Source organism: Lissotriton helveticus, chromosome 5_1 (assembly GCF_964261635.1).
Source record: "Lissotriton helveticus chromosome 5_1, aLisHel1.1, whole genome shotgun sequence".
Classification (NCBI taxonomy): Eukaryota; Metazoa; Chordata; class Amphibia; order Caudata; family Salamandridae; genus Lissotriton; species Lissotriton helveticus.
Window position 1 is genome coordinate 1,342,115,390 of NC_136065.1, and position 19,509 is coordinate 1,342,134,898.

General features: G+C 45.0%; 1 protein-coding gene and 1 pseudogene across 2 annotated transcripts in view; one reads left to right on the forward strand and one right to left on the reverse strand.

Annotated features, from left to right (window-relative positions):
- Positions 1–19,509, reverse strand: part of CELSR2 (cadherin EGF LAG seven-pass G-type receptor 2) — a 325,195-nt gene that overhangs the window by 144,006 nt on the left and 161,680 nt on the right. The window lies entirely within an intron of this gene.
- LOC144753610 (large ribosomal subunit protein eL37-like) lies at positions 13,500–13,793 on the forward strand (annotated as a pseudogene).

Here is a 19,509-nt window from a genome sequence, read left to right on the forward strand (position 1 = left end):
TGTGCGCAGCCTACGCTAGCCGAGACCTAAAAACATACACAGTGTGGCAGGGGGCACACTCAGGAAACAAGATTGTGAAACATCCCGGATACAAAAAAAAAATCCAACTTTTAGAATACTTCACTCTCACTGTACTAAAAACATTAAAGCACAAACACTTATCAAATCCAGACTGAGGGACCAGCTGATGGAGACATAGATACAGAGTCACAGACATAAGTCAAGTCACAAACAGAGATTGATCCTGCAAGTATCAAAACCCGTGTGAAACAGAGACCAAGATACACTGCCTCCTGCTTAAATCCATCAAAGACATTCGGAACACTTCATTTATCACATTCTGGGAAGAAAAAAAGGAGCTGAATTGTAAAATTGAAGAAGAAAACACTACATTCTCCTGTGAGACCTTACAGAAACTACAGAATGAGTGGTAAAATATGTCTATAGATAGTACAAAACGATACACAGCGCAAGAAAAGTGTCTTGCTTAGAAAACTAGAAACTGAAACACCACTATTGGAATGACCGCAACAATCTTATGTACTAAGCGTATAGGAAACACCCGTCGGACTTCCTAAGTCAAATAATAAGTGCATTACAGTGAAGTGATTTCAGGCTGCAGCGAGGTTCCGGTTTTCAGTGCTTTGCTGCCACTCCACACTGCCAGTGCTTCATGGTTGGAGTTCAGAGGCTGTGCACATAGTTATTTTCGGGGACAGGCACTACGTTTTCATCACCAGAATTGAATTTATAGCAAAAGAGATAAACCAGGAAGGAGAGAAAGGAGAAGAAAGAGAAATTAGAAAAACACTTGCAAATGAAGAAAGCCCACGCAAACAAGAGTAGGCAAACCCAATACGTCAGGCACCGGCTGTCAGCCTTTTAGTTTTGTCAATGCTTGTCGTTTTGTTATGGGTTTTGCAAACATTTATTGGAGAAGCTGTTGGGCCAAGAAAAAAAAAATTAGGAGCTAAAAGCAAAAAAATATTTTTGGTCTCAAAAGGCACAGATCGCCAAAGTAGTTCCTGCCACTAGAGAGAAGTACTTTGAGTGCGGATGAGCTCCTTGTGAAAGGTCAGAATGCTGTTACACACTGTGAAGTTAGCCAATAGCAGGAGTAGGCGGACTTAGTGCTCCATGCTGTAGCCTGCTGTGGGTGAAAGAAAAAAGTGACCGACACAAAAACAGAACAATGAATGAAGAGGGTCGGCTGAAAACCCCTATAAGTACGTATGTTATACATGTAATTTTAGTAAAATTAAAAATTCTTGGCTAAATTCAGACCTAAAAAAGCTTTCAAGAAAAGGGAGAAAAATAAAAACAAAGGGTGGGGTGGAGGAAGAAAGAAGTAGGAGGTGGCAAACTTGGTACTCTGCAACAGCAGCATTTTTGGTTTGTTGTTTTTACAAATGAAATGAAGCACCTGGAATACTGTATGAGAGCAGTGATGTACCAAGGGTGCAATATTTGGTAGTAAAATGCAATCCTAATTGACCTTCAATGGGAACCACCCACCCCAGTGTCACTGCACCTGCTGCACCATTGTACATTGTATTGTACACCTCTGTACATTTCCACCGGACAAGCTGCATTGAAATCAGTGCTACCATCAACCCCTTCAATGGAGGCTCGGAGAGCCTAATCCTCCTGTGTCTGAAGCCCATTGATTAGGACCTGTCACCACCGCCTGCCTATCTCCTCCACCAGATCCCTAGGAGGCACATGTGGGGGAGTTCAGAAGGTCAATCTGCATTTCTAATTTCAACTCCAGGGGGACTTTCCAGATCCGAGGAAAACACAAATGGAAAACTGAGCTTTTCCTTTCATCCGAAAATGTACTACCAAATCGCCAGTCACTCAGCCACATCTTCCATGTCCTAACCTCTTCTTCCCGGGCCCCCTCCTCAGGCTACTTCCTGTGACACTGTCATATATCTCGCCAGAATAAAGTGTTTGCTCAAATTGTGCATTTATTAAAATAGTTTGCAAAGCACCACAATTTGTAATTGTATTTACATAGCACTTACTACCCCTGACAAGGCGCTGAAACGCTTCACGGCGAGGAGTACGCTACTTCAGAATACAAGGTTAGTAGTCGGTCAAGTGGCTAATGTTGGTTATTGTCATTGATTCAGAAAAGGGGGTGGTGATGAACAGAGTGTCTGAATTAAGCAGACCACTCTTACCCAGTCCAAAGATCAGGGCTTGATCCATCACCGTTATTTAGCTCACTGCCCCATCCCAGCTCAGAACCTGGCTATATGCAAATTAGTCTGTCCCTGGCCCAGTGCATCATGGGAACAGGGCAGACCAAACTACCAAGCCAATTCTTCACCAGAAAGGAGACAAGCTTCCGGGGACCGGTTTCTGCCATTTCAGGCGTAGTCGGCCCGGCTTGCTTGAATCCTGATGGAGCAGTGAGCAAGGGACTCATGTCTGAGTAAACCCTTCCACGCTTATGGTGGACAAAATGATTCAGAAAAGGGGGTGGTGATGAACAGAGTGTCTGAATTAAGCAGACCACTCTTACCCAGTCCAAAGATCAGGGCTTGATCCATCACCGTTATTTAGCTCACTGCCCCATCCCAGCTCAGAACCTGGCTATATGCAAATTAGTCTGTCCCTGGCCCAGTGCATCATGGGAACAGGGCAGACCAAACTACCAAGCCAATTCTTCACCAGAAAGGAGACAAGCTTCCGGGGCCTGGTTTCTGCCATTTCAGGCGTCGTCGGCCCGGCTTGCTTGAATCCTGATGGAGCAGTGAGCAAGGGACTCATGTCTGAGTATACCCTTCCACGCTTATGGTGGACAAAATGATTCAGAAAAGGGGGTGGTGATGAACAGAGTGTCTGAATTAAGCAGACCACTCTTACCCAGTCCAAAGATCAGGGCTTGATCCATCACCGTTATTTAGCTCACTGCCCCATCCCAGCTCAGAACCTGGCTATATGCAAATTAGTCTGTCCCTGGCCCAGTGCATCATGGGAACAGGGCAGACCAAACTACCAAGCCAATTCTTCACCAGAAAGGAGACAAGCTTCCGGTTATTGTCATTGGTCATGATCTCTCAAGAGAAACTGCATGCATTTACTCCAGTTACTTTGTGATATATTAATACCAGGTAGGTGCGATCATTCTTGGGGTTACGTGGTTTCAGGTGAATGGTTGCAGTGCTAGATAGGCTGACAGAGGTTAGATAATGTTAGATTACAGGGATAGGGTTTTAAAGAGGAGAGGTTGATATCTATCAAATGAGGTATTAGCCAATTGCAGACTAATGATAAGGACTGAGGTAGCCAGGCATGAAACTAAGAGGAGTCTCTTCCCAGTAACAGAAGGTATGCAAAGGATGGAAGGCAAGAAGACCACTTCATAGCGCTGAATCCGGGAGCCCTGTGCCGAGAGGGGGATCCTCACCCCATGTCAGTTCAGATGTAGTGTTTTCAGCAGGTGCAGTTTATATCTGATCCCTCGTACTCAGTGCTGTAGCAGGTCCCTCCCTAGAGGTGGGTGGTCACAATGTGGCTGGGAAACTAATACAGTCACTTTCATTGATCTTTTGTGGCCTGTGTGTTTCTTCCTCTAAATTTGGATTGGCTTACAGTTGAGTGCTGCTGACGAGGCTCCTGCCAAAGATATAACAAAGGTTTAACATTCCCAAGCCATTTCGGTGATATTACTCACACAGATCATCGTGATTTACCTCCATCCTGACTAGTTAGGCACCACATCCAACGTACAGATCCTTCAATGAGCCTCAGCTTTGAGGTACTGGACCCCAACTAGTCCAGTTGCAGCACTCACACACAAATCATCCAATGTATCTCAATCTTGATTTGCAGTAAAGTGCTGGTATGATAATGGAACCGCAAAAAAATCATGTCTGTGACCTAGGGAGGTCATAGACATGACGCTAAGTGGACCCCACAAGTGCTACCTGTAAAAGGAGCTGCATGCGCTTCTTTCTACTAAGTTGCAATGAGGCTGGAGGAGTTCTTGCCTCGACCTTGGAATGCTTTACCTGCCTACTTTCTGAAAAACTTGCCTGTGGGCCAGGAGCTTTCCCAGTATGAGCACCTCGCCTACAAGCCCTGGGCTCCATCTTTCTACCCTGACAGGGAGACAATGACACCAGTGCAAAGGGGGACCAGTGGAGTTTTACTGGACCAAAAAAAACAACAAAGCAAGCAACCCAGAATAACAACACTGCCTGGCAAGCACAGTCCCTTGCACCAACATTTTACGCCCCTCAATCCAGCGCCCTAGTAACATATCCTACTCCTGGCCTTGCTAACACATAGGAGTGGGCCCCTCCTAATTGCTGTACAAGTGTTGGGGCAGCTGCAGCATCACCTGGTGGTGGATCTAGACCACTGATACTCAAAGTACGGTCCGGGGGCCGCATGCAGCCCTCTTGACCTTTACATGTGGCCCCCTGGTCAACAGCAGCTCTGGGCTGCTGTTTACTTGACTCAGCACTAACATTAAAAAGATCTTAAATAATCGGCTGAGCATTTATTTAAAGGTTAAGTGAAGCTAAAGACAGGAAGTAACTATGGTGTCCTGCACCTCTTATCTTTAGGAACACTTTAATTTTTAAACACACCTTGCTGCAAAAGAGTAAACATTTTATAAAGTCACTACCAAATTCAAAAAGTGTATCTCATTAACATGCAGTTCCATTTCTCCTTAGTGCATCAGATTATATCAGTGTGTTGAGAAGTTTTTTTAGTTTAATGTGATAGTTTCTAAACTTGAATTTAAAAACATTAATTCTTCCTCCCACCCTGACAACAATGCCAATATTGAACTGACTATTAAATAGACAGTTGTTATGTGCATTCTCTTGGGTGGCCTGGGTTCCTATTCTACATGAACAACATCATAATTTATTAATTCAAACACAGGAGAAGATTCGGTAAAGAGCCCATCCTGAAGTCATATTTTGAGGTCTTTTTATAAGTGATATGAAGAAAAGGGAGGGAAAGTGTAAACAACTGCATAGGATCACAGTTTGGCAAAATTGGGAAGCCAGGATTAATCCCAGGTTTTCTGGTTTCACATTGTGCAGTTCATTACTAGAAATATACTTTGCTTTCCCTATACCCACTGTACCACAGACACCGCCCCGCTAACCCTTTTGCCCAGACCACCACCCCGCTGGCATCAATGCGGCCCTCGGCAGGCCACAGACCAAACATTTTGACCCCCGTGAAAATGTTTGCGAGTACCCATGATCTAGACTCTGAGCTTCCATTGTTCCCAAGAGGAATTTGTGGTCCCTCCCACCTCAATACTCCGGGAGCTCTCATATCTCACTCAAAAGGAGTCTGGGTCCAACAGAGACCCACGAGTAAAAGGAGTTTGGAAATGCAGCCATTATTTCACGTGGTAGGAGAAAATCTTGACTGGGTCCTTACAATTTTGTGATATTGCCATCTGTTCACCCAGTCCTCCCAACCAGGAAAACCATCAGCCAAAGCTGGCTCTGGGACAGCTGTGTACATAGATCAACTCCAACCGGAGGGTCCAAGGTGTTGTTTTTTTATCAAATAAGCTCATTTTTTGAGTTCCCTTAATTTGAAAAGTATTGGATCATAGGTAATAGAAGCAAAGCCCCCCCCAGCTACCTTAGCAATCTGTGCCAGGCACCAAAGGACTGTTGTGCAAGACCTGTCTGGCAGTTTGTTATTCAATCTGTAGCTCCAAATTACATTTTTGAAGAATTTACCTCTAGAATGTTTGTAAAGAAAGTAATCATTTCTAGACAATATAAAGCCAGAGGGCTTTGTGGAAACTTCTACCTGATTACAAAGCCTGATCACCCAAACGAGTACAAAACACAGATAGTAGCCACCATTTTATTTTACACAACACTACATGCAACCTATTTGGGCTCAGAACTCAGGAATAACACTAGTTTTCCTAAGTGTGCACTAATCCTAGGCTCCTTTACACAGTAATGCATCTGACTGGACACTGACTGACCCTTATTAGCCTGCGGACACCTGTGTTGTGTCCGAAACCAGCCTCCCCACCATGTCCCTTGCTGTCTGGGCCACAGTTCCAGGGGTCAATGAAATGAAAGGCTCTTGAGTCAACGCCGCAAGTAAGAAGAGAGAACCAGCCCGTTCCTTTCTGGGACCGCCCGTGCTCCCTACAAACCACAGGGAAGAGGCTCGCGAGTAACATAGGCCCCACCATACCTAGTGCATTACACTGGGCTTAACCTGGTCACACGAGCAGTTCACAGGCACAGTCTCTGGTAAAGTTCCCAAGAGTAGCAGCAGGCAGAGATTGGAAACCTTCAGCGAGCTCTTGTCCCCTCACAGCGCAAACTCAACCCCAAGGTACTGGAGTGCTACTGAGCACCAGTCACGTTACACAAGGTCACATTCAATTTTTGTAGGCACGGGGAGATGAAGTGAGTTGCCCAGAATCACAGGATGCTGAGCCAATGTGAACCCTCAATGTCATCAGACCCTTTAAACTAAACCACAGTCAACTTGTCAACCAGAACCGTAAAGGATGCTCAGATTCTGAAGCACAACGACCCTAGAAATGGTACTAAGCGCTATAAAAATGCAAATGGTCAAAAGACTGGGCACACATCTTTATACTCATAGCCGTATCTCGTCCCACTACATATGGAGATTCATGTTGATCTGTACACAAAAGACTTAAACTCAAGAGGCAATCGATGCAAGGAGAGACACAAAGGGGAAGACGTCGCTGGACATTTTATGGCAGAACTGATGATGGGCAGTCTGTCCTGCAGTAGTGACAGCAGGCCGCGGCGCACCACGGAGCGGAGGCTGACACCGAGGGGGCGGGGGTTCCACAGATGAGGAGTTTGGGGGGGGAGGAAGGAGTTTGGCTGGCTGAGTGCCATTAACCTAATTGCTATAAACCGAGGGAGGTGGCTGGGGCCAGTGACCTCCTGCCCAGCCCGGCAATAAACCAAGCGCTGCTCACAATTGCCTTTCAGCAATTCCATTAGAAGGAGAAACAAAACATTTGCTCCCCCTGCTCCCCCCGCTTCCAAGGGCTGCTTTCAGCTTCCCTTCGAAGAAAACAAATCTGTGTTTAAACGGGTGCCAAGTCTTATTACTCAGCCTTAACTGCTGCTAGACAGGCTGTGCATCCGGGCACTGCCGCCATGCTCGCCACCGTTGAAACTTATTGATTGCAACTGTGGTAAAGTATCCGGATGAGAAGCACCACCAAAAAAAACATTGGCAAAGACAAGAAGTTTGGCTTTCATGTGGTAAGCACACAATCTGTTGTGTCGTAAGGTGGTGATGGTTGCAGTGATTACGTTAGTGGTACTAACGGTAGTTGCAGTTGTCTCGGTGGTGATAATGGTGTTGAATTGTTGTGGTAGTAACGGCTTGGAGTGGAGTCCTGACAAACAACATTAAAAAAAAGTCTATTGATGTAAAAAAAAAAAAGTAGGGCTTTCCGTATACCCAGAAGGAGGGCATCCTAAAGGAGCTGCATCTGTCCAAACGCTCTCCTCAAGCGAAATAAGTGATTTAGACTTCATGACTTAAGGACAGGATGGAGGCACTGAACATGCTGGAGGATTAAAATACTACACGAGACAGTGTTATATCAAAGTCTTGCTTGTGGCAAAGAATCATTCTAGGAGGTGGGGTAACTCCACGAGCACAGAACAGTGTCAGAAGGCGAATACAAAACAAACTCATGGTACCTACTTAAGTCTCTCCAGCAGTCAAAGTACACCCCCTCCACACTAGTTTTGGAGGACCAGGAGGGTGACATTAGTAACTTATACTTAATGCAGCTATCCAAAAAAGCAAGACTGTTTGCGATGAATATTCACTCACGTTCTCTCATTTTTTTCAAAGCAAAAAACGATTTCAAACAAGTCTGATGAAATAGTACAAAGAACCATGGGTTCTACTATTCTAAAGCCAGTGAACTATATATTTTTCATTTATACAGCTACTGAATGTGCTGCAAGTTTGTGCAAATTTAATGTAGCAGAATGACTGGTTGGACTCTGCTTTTACATTTTACAAAGCAACACTTGACACTTTCACTAAAACCCATATATTGAAGTGTTACTTCATTACATGCCTCAATCAATCAATCAATCAAGGCATTTGTATAGCGCACTACTCATCCGGAGGGTCTCAAGGCGCTTGGGGAGGGGGGTCCGCTACTGGTCGAACAGCCAGGTCTTGAGCTGCTTTCTGAAGGCGAGGTGGTCTTGGGTCAGGCGGAGGTGGGTCGGGAGGGAGTTCCAAGTCTTGGCGGCCAGGTAGGAGAAGGACCTTCCTCCTGTGGTGGCTCTTCGGATGCGGGGGACGGCGGCGAGGGCTTGGTTGGTCGATCGAAGCTGGCGTGTGGGAGTGTAGAAGTTGAGGCGGTTGTTGAGGTATCTTGGGCCTTGGTTGTGTAGGGCTTTGTGTGCGTGGGTGAGGAGCCGGAAGGTGATTCTCTTGTTGACCGGGAGCCAGTGCAGGTCGCTCAGGTGTCCGGAGATGTGGCTGCGTCGGGGGATGTCGAGGATGAGTCTTGCTGAGGCGTTCTGGATCCGCTGGAGTCTCTTCTGGAGTTTGGCAGTGGTTTCCGCGTAGAGGGAGTTGCCGTAGTCCAGTCGGCTGGTGACGAGGGCCTGAGTGACCGTCTTCCTGGTCTCGGTGGGGATCCACCGGAAGATCTTACGTAGCATGCGCAGGATGTTGAAGCACGACGAGGAGACGGCGTTGACTTGTCTGGTCATGGAGAGGGAGGAGTCCAGGATGAAGCCCAGGTTACGTACGTGGTCTGTTGGTTTGGGTGCGCTGCCCAGGGCGGGGGGCCACCAGGAGTCGTTCCAGGCGGAGGGTGCGGAGCCCAGGATGAGCACTTCCGTCTTGTCTGAGTTCAGTTTCAGGCGGCTGTTCATCATCCACTCTGCTACGTTTGTCACCCCTTCGTGTAGATTGGCTCTGGCGGTGGCGGGGTCGTTGGTGAGGGAGAGGATCAGCTGATGTTGAGGTTGTGCTTGCGTGCGATGGCTGCGAGGGGGCTCATGTAGACGTTGAAGAGGGTGGGGCTGAGTGATGATCCTTGTGGTACGCCGCAGATGACTTCGGTGGCCTCGGATCTGAACGGAGGGAGGCGGACTCTCTGTGTCCTTCCGGCGAGGAAGGAGATGATCCAATCTAGTGCCTTCTCTTGGATTCCGGCGTTGCTGAGGCGCTGCACTAGGGTGCGGTGGTAGACAGTGTCGAATGCCGCGGAGAGGTCCAGGAGGATGAGGGCCGCAGTTTGCCCGTTGTCGAGCAGGGCTCGGATGTCATCGGTGGCTGCGATGAGGGTGGTCTCGGTGCTGTGGTTGGCCCGGAAGCCAGACTGCGAGAGGTCGAGGGATCCGTTAGTCTCGAGGAAGGCGGCCAGTTGCTTGTTGACGGTCTTCTCGATGACTTTGGCCGGAAACGGGAGGAGCGAGATGGGGTGGTAGTTTTTGAGTTCGGTGGGGTCCGCTGATGGTTTCTTCAGTAGAGCGCTGAGTTCGGCGTGCTTCCAGCTCTCCGGGAAGGTAGCGGTGTTGAAGGAGGTGTTGATGATGTCCCGCAGGTGGGGTGCGATGACGGCGTCAGCCTTGTTGAAGACGTGGTGAGGGCAGGGGTCGGTTGGAGATCCGGAGTGGATGGAGTTCATCGTGCGTCGGGTTTCTTCGGTGTTGATCGGGGTCCAGGCGCTGAGGGTGGTGGTGGGGGGTGCAGGTGCGGTCGTGGGGTCCGTTGGCTGTGTGATGAAGCTGTTGTGTATGTCTGCGATCTTGTTGTGGAAGTAGGAGGCGAGGGAGTTGCAGAGGTCTTGTGATGGGGTGATGTCGTTGTTTCCGGCGTTGGGGTTGGAGAGCTCTTTGACGATGTTGAAGAGTTCCTTGCAGTTGTGTGCGTTGTTGTCCAGTCGTTCCTTGAATGCGGTTTTCTTGGTGGTGTGGATCAGTTGGTGGTGTTTTCTAGTGGCGAGCTTGAGGGTTGTCTGGAGTTGGGTCTCTGCGCCAGGCTCTCTCGAGGGCTCGGCAGTTCTTCTTGGAGCTCTTGAGTTCGTCGGTGAACCAAGGTGCTTTCTTGCTGCCGGTCCTGCTAGGCGGGGTCCTCAGAGGGGCAAGGTCGTCAGCGCAGTTGCTGATCCACTTCGTGAGGTTGTTGGTGGCCTGGCTAGGGTTCGCTGAGCTGGCTGGGGGGTCTTGGCTCAGGGACGCGGCGAGCTGGTCGGCTGTGATCTTGTTCCAGCTTCTGCGTGCGACCTGTTGCTGGTGGTGGTGGTGGGTCGTGTTCTTTCTGAAGCTGAAGTGGACGCAGCTGTGGTCCGTCCAGTGGAGTCCGGTGGCGTGGCTGAAGGCGATGTCCTTGCTGGAGGAGAAGACGGGGTCGAGTGTGTGTCCGGCGTGGTGGGTGGGGGTGGTCACCAACTGCTTGAGTCCGAGGTTGGCGAGGTTGTCCAGCAGGGTGGTGGTGTTGCGGTCGTTGTTGTTCTCCAGGTGGAAGTTGAGTTCCCCGAGGAGGATGTAGTCAGCGGAGGGGAGGGCGTGCAGGCTGATGAAGTCGGCGATGTTTTCGCTGAATTGTGTGCGTGGTCCCGGGGGTCTGTAGATGAGGGTGCCTCTGAGGGTGGTCTTGGGGTCGGTGTGGATCTGGAAGTGCAGGTGTTCGGCGGCTGTGAGGGTGTCGTCGGTGTTGGTAGTGATGCGGATGGTGTTCCTGTGGATGATGGCGATGCCTCCTCCGGTCTGATTGCCGCGGTCCCTCCGGGTGATCTTGTATCCGTCCGGGATGGCGATGTCGGGTGCTGAGGAGGCGTTCATCCAGGTTTCCGTGAGGAAGGCGACGTCTGGAGATGTGGTGTCGAGGAGGTTCCAGAGTTCCACGGCGTGTCTGTGGACGGAGCGGGTGTTGCGCAGGATGCACTTCAGGTGGTTGCTGCTGGTGGACGGCTTGGTGGGTGCTGGTGCAGTGCAGGTCCAGGTCCGGTGCCTCAGTAGATTATACACGCTTGCAGAGATCCGGGCGCATCTTGCAGGGTAAAGGTTCAAATCCAGGCACGGCCGACCGAGCCATTTATCATTATGAAGTTGATAAAAAGAGTTCCATTGAGTTAACAACTGTAGTTTACAGCACTTCAAAGCTAGAAACCCATGGCCGTAGACGTCAGTGCTTTTAATGAACAGGTACTGAGTACCTGGACGTCCTGAATTTAAAGGGAGAATATCAGCAACTCTCAGTAATTGTGCAACATTTATAATGGGCGGAGACCTGCAATTCTCACTCAACAATGCATTTCTAAAATTCCATTTAAAGCACTGGTAAGAGTGCAATACATTCTGCATCACTTTACTCACTGGTGGTCCTCAAAATGTTTAACCAGTGTATCGCAGATGCTGAGACTGTACAGTGCCCGATGATCGCGTGCATTCAAAACCTTTTCTAAGAAGTTGGTACCTGTATGCCTAACTAGAGAATAGTTAATAGCTGGCTAGGCTGCTCCAAATAACAATGACCTACTAGGTATTTCTCAATAAATGGAAAACCAAAGAATCAGCACAAGCAGCAAAGGGACTTTCAAGATGCTGACATGGAATATCACGTGAATGAGAACTATGTCAGAAATCTCTCACTCATTCACCTACACACATTCCTTTTAAGCGCCTGCTTCAGAGATTTGTCTGCAACCTACATGTCACTCATGCCTTAACTGTGCATGTTCTGTAAGCGATGAAAGCTCGTACTCGTCTGCCCTTCTGGATCTGTTCTGAGGGGAATAGGAAATTGCATGCACTGCTTTCTGTAAGAGAAGAAAGAGTTCTTCAGTACTGCCATCCTGATCCTATTCTATGAGGAAGCCAAGCTTGCACTGTCGCGGCCTGATGTATTTGTGTCCTGTGATGGGAAAAACGAGCGCTGGTTCTGTTGCCATACCCGTCTTGTAAAAGAGGCAGATTGCACTGTTCTGCCCAAGGAGTACCTGTTCTAAGTAAAAGGGGTGGCTCTTCTGTTGTTGCTGTGTCTTATGAAGCAAGCATTGGCAATGCCAATAGGTCTGGCTTATGACCAAAAGTGCCTTTTGTGTCTATGATGGGGTTAGGCACTCAATTAGACTTCATCCATGCACTTTGTTACTTGTGTTTGCACTCATGCATCCATTCATCCATCCACTGACTCAATCTTGTATTCACCCTCCAACACAACTTCAATAACACACACACAAACTCTACATGTACTAGATAAATTACAAGAATACAAGTAGAAAAACAAATCCATGCTGTTGTCTAAACACAGTGGTCATATTCTTGCAATAACAAAACTAAACATAGTAATGGGTGTCAGTCTTTCAGAAGTTTTATAAATATTCTACAATTGTTTTAAAGTTTCATCATAGCCACCACATTTAGAACCAATGTGTTGGCCATCTTGGAATGGTTAAACAGTAGAATACTGTGGACAACAGCATTGTATAATGGCCTCCTGGTTTAGAGAAAAGTAGCCACATCGCTTGCGGCAAGTGACAGACAAAATGAGCAACAAGCAAGTGACGAGTTAGCTGCCAGGAGAGGCGTAGTATCCTCTTAGGAAATGTTAAAAGAAACAAGGGGAAGTAAAGAAACGAAGAGGGAATTATAAAACAATGAAATATATGAAAACAAGCATTTACAATGCAATAGGTCTCGCAGCATTAAAGTTTGAGTTACTGGCATTGTAAATGACAGTGCTTTGCATTCATTTTTTTTTTTGGCTGTACACGACTTATGTCAGGATAATTTGTATTACGCACTTGCAGAGCATGAATAAAAAGAAAATATTAAAAGTGTCCTCCTTTTATTTGATATACTGATATTTATGTTGTCCTATACATTATACTGACTGGGTGTTTATGGTTTTTAATGCATTTCAATAGTGAGAACTTGATGCATAATAGAATTTGATGTATTTTGTTATATTGGGAATAACAAGTTAGAACTAAAACGTCTGTTTGTGTGCTCCTCCATCTTGTGAAATTGATTATGATACTGCCCAGTCACACCTTGAAAGCTTTCAAGTTCAAATTTATACGAGGCAACAACACTTTGGTAGAGTGATCAAGTTCCACAAAAATACGTCAGTAGGGTGAATTCTGGTGGCAGAGTAGTGGGATTAGGCTGTTCAGTGATATTTTCAAACACTCTAGGAAATACATAGGCAGTATGAGACCACAACACATTATCTTGCATTTGTGCTTTGGCAATGCCTTCTTGAGCTGCAAAGCGGAGTTCAATATATGCAAGAAGATACAAAAAATAAATATTATCTACACCCGATGTTAGGAGTGCGTCAGATAATTCCTACCATCTTTCATTCTAAACCTTACAGACCATATCCATGACTGCTTTTTTCACTCAATACAATATGGAACCATTATAAAATTCAAGGCAGATGTAGCAAGGGTCAGAACTGCTCATGAGATAATTTGTTAATATCGTATCGGCCATTGTGGCAAGATGACAAAGGGTATGTCATCATTTGGCAAACGCTGAAACAAGACGCACACACTGTGTCGTCGTTGTGGATCAAAGGTGTACCATCTCCAGAAATGTACCTGTGGCAAGTGCGGATATCCCGCTAAGCACAAGAGAAAGTATAACTGGAGTGTGAAGGCTAAGAGACGCAACACCACAGGTACCGGCCATATGAGACACTTGAAGGTTGTCTACTGGTGATTCTGGAAAAGATTCCGTGAGGGCACAACACCAAAACCGAAGAGGACAGCTTTTGCAGCATCCAGTTTCTCATAAATATTTTGTTAAATAATTTGCTAATATCATGGAGTGTTGCAGGTAGAACTTTTGATTACACACTACAGCTATCCTTGGATTGCACAAACAACAGACAAGGACACATGGTTTCTGCTGTACTCAAGTTTTATCAAAACTGACCAATCCCATTCACATAGTCACACTTTATGAATTTGTTAAGGGTTCTGTAAAGCTCACAAATAACCTAAAAGATGTCCTAATGTTAAACTATCGCTGATTTCTAAGAGTGTGACCTGGGATTTAGGAGTGGAATTTAGAAAAGAGACAGTTTTTCAATGCTTTCTGGGAAGGTAAAATCTGATCATGTTCCAGTTAGGAGTGGGGAATGGAGTTCCAGAGCCTGGCTGCGGCGAAAGAAGTGGCAAGCCCGCTAGTGAGTTGATGAAGGAATCTTGGAACCACTAAGAGTCTGACGGTGTTGTATCTAAATGTGTGGGAGGAATGGTACTGAAGAAATTTTAATTTGCAATAGCAAGAAAAAAGGGCTTTGAAAGCTCAGAACACAATTTAAAGGGATCAGAAAATAATCTGGGTGGATGTGAGAAGCCAATATGTTTTAATTGCTTCCAAAAAAGAATGAAATGGTATGAAAGTTCAAATCAAGGTGGACTGCCATGTTTTGACAATGTTTTAGTAGCGGAAGATGGAAGTGGGAAAACCCAGAAATGGGGCGCTGCAGTAGCCCAAAAGGCTTTGAACTGGATTGGCCAGCTCAGACACAGAAGCACACTCATTTTCTGGTGGATATACATATGATCAGAAAATGCCACCATTCACAGGGCAACAAAACCTATGACTGATGTGAACTGAACCTTTACCCCCCATACAGACGCGCGGTCATTGATGGAAGCAGTCTGTAAATTACACTCAGATAGACCAATGGCAGAACAGAACTGACCCAAAGGTCCTCTATTTATCTATATGGATATAGATTTATAAACATGGATTTATGCATTACTTAATGTTCATTACAAGAGACTGGCAGACAGCCTAGAAGAGATTCTAGCAAGATTTATTACAGTGCAAATCTTCACCCCCTAGGGTTTGTCAGAGGTGTTAACTAACACACAATTCCTTCCTTACAAAAGTAATCTGTGACATTTCATGTAAAAAAATACCAACCTTTAAGCCTTAATACAGAGAAATCACAATCCACAATTAATTGCTTATTGACTTTAACATAACGTTTTCTCAATCAATATATCAGGTTTACTACATTAATCATTCTTTTTCATAATAAACAGATCAGACCAATGGAATCGAAAATATTTTTGCTAGTAATCCTATCAGGTGCTATCATTGACCTGTCAACACAACCAACCCTGGCCTCCTGTATTGAGCCTAAGCTTTCCCAGAAGGCATCTATCAGGCAATCAATCATAAAATGACATGGCATGGTATACAAAATTACAGCTGGGAAAAAAACATCTATGTCCCCTAAGAGCGCCTATAAGGATTCTAACAGTAAAGCATCTATACCCACAATTTGTCAAGGGGGGGGGGGGGGGAGAGTACCAATACCCATGGTTACTAACACAAAATATCTATCTATAGGGATTATTATAGAGTAATAACAATCTATCCTTAAATGCCTTTTGATTTTAACATACGCTTTTCACAATCAATATGTCAGGCCGACTTGCTCTATCGTAACTTTTCATTACAAACAATCAGGCCTCTAACCTTTATCGTTTGCTTGACATCATAACCAACTCCGAACTTCGGTGCTGGCCATAAGCCTTGCAGCAAGACAACCATCAGGTATACTGTAATAAAATTACAAATATGTACAAAATGCAGTAGTCAAAACAATATGAACACCCTCCTGATAGAGCCACTACGTATTACCATAGCTCAAAACGTCTATACCTATAATTTGTTCGGGTGGGTCATCAATACTAAAACTCTTAACTACTATGGTTATCTGCAAGATTCTGTGTAACAAAATAACTAGCTACATGTTTTGGCTCTGTGTAATATTATTCCATTCTTAAAAGCCTATTTTTTTTAACACATGCTTTTCACTTGATTTGTCATAACTTTTATAAACAGATAAAGAATCTGAAATAACTTTTCCCAGTTAAACAACAAGGCTTCTAGCCTTTATCAATGGCGTGACACTATATACGGTAACAGGGCGGAGGACCGCAGTAGGTATTCGGCCAGTGACCTCCTCACAGAACTAATACGTTCTCTCCACGAGGTTAACCTCTCCCCGCCCTATGAGGTTTCACAATACCCTAATACGAGTATTTTGATTTTTCACGCAAACCCAACCGGGTTTTAGCGTTTACCACAGACATCTACTTTTTTGTCACTATTGTGGTCCCAGAGAGTAGGACTGGGCGCGCCTTTTAGGGGACGCACACCATCCACTCTCAGGGCAACGGTCCTGAAGAAAACCTGGTGAACCTACACCTTTATGGTTGAAACATGTAGACCTGACAACACATAGAGATACATGGGCTCATAATTACCCACACTCTATCTCGCACTTTTGTTTTTAATATTGTCCAGTTGCTTATAAATAAAACTTTAATTTCTTAAGTTAAACCAGGACAATTTTTAACACACATACTTTTTTCCTTTTCACGCATCCTCACTCACAACCAGCTCCACTGTAATCAGGTGTTGTAGCACACCCTGATGACGCTAGGTCATTAGGGTGGACCCCGATGATGAAGCATGTCACCACTAGGTGGTGAGTGAAGGGTTTTTTAACAAAAGGAGAGTTTTTTCCCCCTTTTGTTCCAGCCTGCACCCCATTAGGAACTGTGATTTCCACTGGGTGGTACTCCTTCTTTTGTTCTCTATTGATATACCCAGGGGTACAGGAGTATTACCCCGTTCACTTGGTGAACCAAATACCTTGCTCTCTCCTCTGTTTTTCGTGACACTATATACAACACAGGCCTACTGACATGAGCGTAAATTGGCAACCATCAGGCATACATTGATTAAAATTACAAATATGTACAAATTAGTGTTAGCAAAATAATATGCATCCTCTCGCAATAGGGCCCAACAAGAATCATCACAATGAAATTCTACCCAGGGTTTGTCAGAGTGGGTGACCAACAGCAAATCCCTTGCCTACCATGGCAATCCGTGAGATTACATATAACCAAATACCATTGTAGGGCATATGACATAATGTGATAACAATCCACTGTTAGAGGCCTTTTGGCTTCACCATATGCTTTTCACAATACATAAACCAGGCCTACTGCCTTAGTAATAACTTTTCATAAAAAAATAGACCAATCTATGGCATCTGGCATAACAATTCCCTACATACCAATCAAGCCTACAGCTGCTGTTATTGAAGTGTCACCATAACCAACTCAGGCCTACTGTACTGAGAGTAAGCTTTCCCATAAGGCAGCCTTACGTCATGCAGTCATAAAATTTCACATTTATCCTAAATAACAGTTGGCAAACAGGGTTCAAAAACGATTCTCACTGACAAATCAGTGGTATATACGATGTGCACTGAGGAGGGTAATTAAACCAAAAACCCTTGCCTACTAAGGTAATCTTTTTGTTGTTGTTTTTTTTGTACAAATGCCTGCTGACTATTGTGCTTTTCACAAGTAATACACCAGGCATACTATCTTCATCATAACATATAATAAGAAGCAATCAGGCTATTGCCTTTACCATTGGCTTGTCACCATAAGCAGCTCAGTCCTAATGTTCTGAGAATAAATGCTGCACAAGGCAGCCATTCGGCATAGTCATAAAAATACAAATGTTTACAAAATTACAGTTGGGAAAGCAAAATGCTATCTCTTGTAAGACAGCCTAACAAGTATTATTGCATTGCATTATCTTGTATCCTCATTGTTTGTTGGGGTGCATCAGCATCACAGAAAGCCCTTGCCTACTAAAGTAATCTGTGAAATTCCATGTAATAAAATACCTGCCTCCAGCCTTTAGGATAGTGGAACAACAAACCAGCTCTAAAAGCCTATTGCCTTTAACAAATGCTTTTCACAATAAGTAGGTCAGACCTACTGGTTTAATTATGTTTCCTAATAAACAGATCAAACCTATGATATATGGAATACTTTTCCCAATAAACAGCCTTACCTTTGGCTTTACACCTTACCTAACACTGGCCAATTTAACTGCATATACACTGGCAACCGTAATGTATACAGCTATAAACTTTGTCATGATGTTTCATAATAAGCACACCAGGTGTATGGCATCGAATTTAAAGTTATCCAGTGCAACAATGAAGCCTATAGCGTGTCACCATAACCAATTCAGGCCTACATTTTGGAACATAAGCTTTTCCACAAGGCAACCATCAGACACACAGTCACAAAATTGTAAAGGTATACAAGACAACAATTGGCTAAAAAAATATTATTTCTCTTAAGAGGACCTAACAAGGATTTTCACAAAGCAAAGCTTCTATATCCCAGGTCCGTCACACGGGGTGACCAACACCAAAACCACTGCCTACTACGATAATCTGTGAGATTCTAAGAAACAAAACACCTATCTGTAAACTTTAATTCCAAACTTGAATGCCTATTTACTTTAACATATACTTTACACAATAAATATGTCAAACCTAGTGCCTTTATCATAACATTTCATGACAAACAGAGGAGACCTATAGCCATAATCATTGACGTGCCATCACAACCAACTCAGTCCTGCTGTGTCAAGTATAAGCTTTACCACAAGCCAAAAAGTGCAAATCAAACAGTCTTTTTAGTGAAAGCACACACATTCAGCCTAATCAAATCCTGAACTCAAAGCTATTTTTTATAGGTCACATAGGTCAGGCGAAGTTAATGATGGAAGGGGAGGGTTCTGGGCCCGAAATATATTCCACATGACCTTTCATCTGTGCTGCTGCCAGAGAAAATCAAACAGTGAGAAGCATGCAGTTACCCAAGACACACTAACAGCATTACAATGTCAGGAAATCTCAAGCTCATGCAGTCAAACTGCTGCTGGCTCAAGCAGCTAGATAAACAAGCATTTGCAATGCAATAGGTCTCGCATTTACACAAGTTTGAGGTATTGGCATTGTAAATGACAATGCCTTTTATTTATGTTTATTTGTTTTGAAACATATATAAAACGCATTGTCATTTAAAATGCCAATAGCTTAAACTCGTGTAAATGCGACACCTATTGCATTGCAAATACCTGTTAGAACTGGTGGTGCTGAGTACCAGCAGGACCTGGCCCACTTAAAACCCTGGTAATACGAATGAAATGAGCAATAAATGGCGGATCGGTAGAATACTCTAGTTAGCTGATGGGCACGCCCCCAAAATAAAAACTTAAGAAAATAAAAGATGTAAGATTAGAATTAAATGGAAACCTGTGAAGAAGAATATGCAAAACTAAATTGCCTGGAGCGAAAGCCCTAGCACTTAGCACACTCACTTTCATCTGAATGTGTATTTATGATCACACCAAACACTCAGAGGTCAATAGCAGGGCTCGACGGGCCGTAGCTGGCACCGGGTGTTTCCCCGGTGGGCAGCCAGGGTGGGGGCCGTTTTGGGGACAGGGGGGCCATTTTTGTTACCGGGGGTGGGCAGTTTCAGCCCCCTGCTCAGTAGAGCCATGGGCTGGAGTGGGCTGACCCATTGCCTCAGACCTCATGCTGTCATGGGCAGAAAAAGCATATTATTTCACCTAAATAGATCAACGGCTGGACAGG